This window comes from Etheostoma spectabile, chromosome 9, assembly GCF_008692095.1.
Source record: "Etheostoma spectabile isolate EspeVRDwgs_2016 chromosome 9, UIUC_Espe_1.0, whole genome shotgun sequence".
In the NCBI taxonomy this organism is placed as follows: domain Eukaryota; kingdom Metazoa; phylum Chordata; class Actinopteri; order Perciformes; family Percidae; genus Etheostoma; species Etheostoma spectabile.
Window position 1 is genome coordinate 8,660,538 of NC_045741.1, and position 5,407 is coordinate 8,665,944.

The following is a 5,407-nucleotide window of genomic DNA, read 5'->3' on the forward strand; positions in this document are numbered from 1 at the left end:
TCCGTGACAAACGTGCGTCACTTTGTAACACACGGTATAATGCTCGCCTAGCTGCTAGCATGGTAAACCCTCATACTCTGCTTCTGACTGGCTAGTAGTCCTAACTTGGCTACTCCCAACAAAAATGGTACAGAAGAGAGACGACTCACTCTGTAGCTAAAACCGAAAGCTCAACACACAGGGTGAAACGAGGAGCTGCAGCAATGTGCAAAACAACAAAAATATGTTTTTTCTTTTTTTTATTAAACCATGTAAACCTTTTCTGGTACAACCTCAACATGGCATGAGGGAAAGGCTCACAGCTGGCTCGCCAAATCTCTGTGAAACATTTAACTCTGCTTGATACTAACTTACGTGTATAATGTATAATATTTCATCATCCCAAAACGGCTTTATTTTAACATGGAGACAGCATCTGTTTGACTATTGCCAAGGCACACAGGCTTAATGTTGTGTTGACTCATGTTATGTGACTTTTAATCAAGTTAAACAAGCACACCAGAGTGCAGTCATTACTTTTCATCAGGACTTCTCAGTTTTTATGGTCAGTACATTGCTTGACAGTGTTACAGTGGTTTTGGAGAATTGGCTATTTGTCACTTTTATCTTTGTTATGACTTGGTTGTATAATGACATTTTCCCCCCAATTTACATAATGATCAAAACTGTAATCTGTAGCAGACGTTATTAGAAAGCAATTCTGTGATGGGGTTCCTGGATAGTTCACCTGGTTGATCGTGTGACCCATGTACTAAGGCTCAGTCCTTGACGCAGAGGCCACATGTTCAATTCCAACCGGTGGCCCTTTGCTGCATGTCATTCCCCCTCTCTCTCCCCTTTCCCAACTTCAGCTGTCCTTTATAATAAAGGCCTAAAATGCCCCACCAAAAGGAAGAAAATCCTAAGAGTGACATTTCAAAGTCTATTAAAATGCTATAAATCTATATTATGCTCATTTTCAGGTTCATGATTGTATTTAGAGGTTATATCAGAACAGGTATACATAGTTTCATTTTTTAAAAAAACACCATATATTTGTTGTTATTTAAAAGATATATACCACAATAAAGCAAAGAGAAAAAGCCAAAAAGCACTTTAAGTTGGATATGAGAAATCTCTTTCATCAGCATTATTAGGCTAAACCCTATTAATCTTGTGTTATGTAATAACATGTCTTGTACAACTGATAAAAAGTCCTTTACTAGTGTATGATACCAGAAGGCTGTAGGTGTGACACATGCCTTTGGTGTGGGAGATCAGGGTTTGATTCCCAATGCGATACATCAACCAATGTTTCCCTGAGCAAGACACTTAACCCCCGGTTGGGGGTGACCTCTGATATATAGACATTATAAGTCACTTTGGATAAAAACTAAATGACATGTGATGTAATGTAGATTCTGCCACTGAGCATGTGCACTAACTTAATTCAGAGAGGAAGAGGAAAGTTCAAGCTGCTAAAATTAGTATCACGTCAAAGAATGCAACAACCTATTGTCCCCACAGGGAACAAGCCCATTGCCTGTTTGTTTAAGGGTAAAATAACTTAAGGAGAGCAGGAGTAAGTCAACATGCTTTGGAACACATGTTCCTTGTGTCATACTGTTTTACAAAAGTATTTAAAAGTCTTCATCACATTTCGTATCAGTCAAAAAACAAAGACTTTCACTCAGATTATTAAGTTTGTGTGTGCAATATTTCTGTTCCGATTTCACAAATAATGAAAGACTTGTTTTAAAGGTAAAATAGCCAACTACTGTCATATTGTAATACAACATAATACTATTTATTCCAGCATCCTTTGCACTATGCTCCACATTTAAAATAACTATCACAATTCACTCCTGCATTCTTTGCACTCCTTATTGCACTTATTGCACTATTGCCTCCATATTGTTTCTGTTCAGAGTATGTATATGTTAGTGTGTACATATTGTTTGGTTGTTTTGTATGTACAGGTGCATTGTGAGCAACGATGGTCCAAAGAAAAATTCCTCGCATGGCAAATAAAGCTGATTCTGATTTTGAACTATTGATGAACAAAATAAAAATGATACATGTGAAATATGTTTGTATGTTTATTGTGTATTATTTCAGAGTAGAGTAACAGCATGATGATACTGGTGATATATTTAACATGTAATTATTTGATTGTATAGTAAATGGTGTACCCAAATGACAGCCCACTAAGGGTACATAGAGTACTGTTGTACTAAGGATAAGGGTACATAGAGTACTACCCCAAAATACACTTTAATATATCCGAACATTTCTTAAGTAAAACTTAACCAAATACAACGTGATTTCAATTTTACAGTGTTTCTATATTACTTTCTAATACATAACACGCTAAGTAACTTGAGAGTACTTTTTATAACTTGGGTAATTGGTTAAAGCTATGGTGCGTAGTTTTGGTCGCCCCCATGTGGAATTCTAAGTTATGACAACATTTTTTATTTTTTTAAAGTAACATGATTGCAATTAGCCACTGACTCCATGAAAGGTTACAAAAAAGTAAAAAAACTATAATTGCGCTTCTGACTAGACGCTGAGTTCACAAACTTACTCACTTACTGAATGTGGTCTTAAATTAGAAAAGGAAACTGGATTATCTGAAAGAGTCTATTTTACCTTTTCTTAAAGAAGTCGTATTTTAGCAACAGCAAATGCAACCTCTTTCAACATCTCTCTACAGTGCTTTAGATTTAGATTTTGAGCCATTAGCAGGGTGGACTTTGCACTGTGTGAAAAAAGTTAAAAAAAAAGTGGAGTGAGGGCCTATTACCTGGAGGCTTTAAACAATGCTGTGTTTTATGATTATTTGTGACGGTACAGCTCCAGTATCGCTTGCACAGGCAAGTACACAAACCTACTTTGGATGTTTGTTTTCATTACAGGATTGTCCTGGAAGCCAAAGTTCAGGAAGAGACAGTCCTTTGAGTGGATGTGTACTTAGGCCAACGGCAATGGCTGGACCGCTGTTCAAATAAACTGGTACCAGTTGGCATCCAGGTGCATTGTTCACCACGCTGACAGAAGCTCTACGCTCAATTTACAGATGTTATGGTCACGAGAAAGCTAAGGCAACACCATAAAACTCCCTTTTCAAAGGAAATGGTTACCAAATGGCACAATAAAAATATACGTATTGCTTGACAAGGCAGTGGATTGCAATTACCAACCTGACAAATATGTAATATGCATTAAGTTATAATGTGCAGTATTTTGTACTGAGTTTATTTGCATGTTTTTGTGCTCTTGTTTTTTTTTTTTACTGCATTCAGTTTCACAGCCATTAAACTTGAACATTGTAATTATGGGACTCGATGAGAGTGCATAAGAGCTTTCCGTGATCAAATACAAATGCTCATTAAAACCGCTTCAATATTCAAAGCCTTAGCAGATGTCATGCAGCCACACTAGACTGACTACACATATTTGTGGTATGTCTTCACAGCAACACCTGGTTTTAGTTTTGATACCTACCCATAACCAAATTGTGACCGTTTCACATCATTAACCACGTGTTTAAATTTGCAAAGTTCTCTGGTTTAGATATGATGAGGATGGAGAACCAAAACAACAAGTCCTTCAAACCATATTCTCTACCCTCTAATAAAACCTATAGGAGTGTATCTCCACTACCATTGTCACGCTTAATACTATGTCATTTTACAGCAGTGGCAATTGGATAACGTGCTTCTATGGCAACTGGAGTGGCAGCAATTGCTAAAGGGTGCCTTTTTTATCTCCATCTGACACTGACGGCCACTGACCAAGCATCAGTATCCGATAAGCTGGCAGTGAGAACGCATTGGTTCACTGGCATTGACAACAGTTCTCATTCCATTTTCAAATGGAGACACATTATTTAGATGAGAACCATTCTGTTTCAATTATATGTCAAATATGTAAAGTATTTGATATATATAATATATAATATAATACTTATGTATTTGTTTTTCTTCATGTGAGTGTGATATTTGCTGTAAGGCAACTGCTTCACGGTTGCCAGATGCTTTTTTTGGAAGTGTAATCTTGGTCTGACGTTATTCCAGAAATACCAGCAAGCGTCAATCCTCGGCTAATCTCTGAGTTTTATTTTGACTCCTTGGCTTAGATTATATATGCAGAACGTTCTCCTGACATTTCACTCAACACTGGGTGAAGGTCAACAAAGGGAGCTCTGAGACAAGCACTGCAAAGCAAGGGTGCTCTGGAGGAGAATGCACATGTGTGTGAGTCGGAGGGGAAAAAAAGTCTCACGGTGATATCAGCATGTCAGCAATAGGGGTGTAATAAATACAAAATATGGCTTTAATGTTGCCATTTCCTTTTCGGAACTCAGATTAGTCCTGAGATGTGTTACCAGTGGAGGTCATTTCTTTCTCATAATCTCCTGTCAGCAAAACACTCAAGTTGCACTCACAAAATGCATGTTTCTCTTCTCTGCAGGCTTAAAAACTGTCAACAAGCCCATTTAAAGTGTTTGCACAATCTTTGAAATTATTCTTATGGCATACATATCTTTATTTATTAATATCTTTATTATCTATTTATTTGACCAACCAGTTAAAGAAATGTTTGAGTCCATGTTGCTTTTATTGTCAGTGTACAAAAGCCGGTAATACAAAGTCATTTTTTGATCCTATTGCTTGGAGTTGCAACAACAAGAAAATCCCAAAAAGGGCTTTACAGTTTTTCAGTTTTCTCAGATTCTTTTTGTTTATTAGCATAATAAAAGCCATCAGCTTCTACCGACCACTCAGCAGAGTTTTATGTTACCTCTCTTAAAATCAGACTAGCTCTTAGATAGATGACGTTTTAGGGTTTCACAACTTGCTTTAAAGAGGCATATCAATGCATTGCATAAAGTAACAATCAAAATACATTCCAGAAACAAAGCACAGTTACAACAACAAAAACTATCGTAAAATTGTGGAGGAGATGTAATAAATAATAAATAAGTAAGTAAATGCGCTGATACCACTTTTCTAAGACCAAGTACAAACAATTACATTTGGGTACTTGCCAATACTGAGAAGCGATAATACGTAATTATACCGTGGCAGGTCTTACAATTACTTAGAAAACATGTACAAACCCCTATTCCAATAAAGTTTAGGTGTTGTATAAAACATAAATAAAAACAGAATACAAATGATTTGCAAATCCATTGACTATTGATATTGATATTCAATATTCAAACTGATAAACTTTCTTGTTTTTTGAATTTGATGCCTGCAACACATTCCAGAAAAGCTGGGACAGGGGCATAATTACCACTGTGGTACCTTTCTTTTTAAAAACACTCAATACGCATTTGGAAACTGTGGAAACTAATTGTTGAGGCTTTGTAGGTGGAATTCTTTCTTATTTTTGTTTGATCAGGGCTCAACGCTCTACA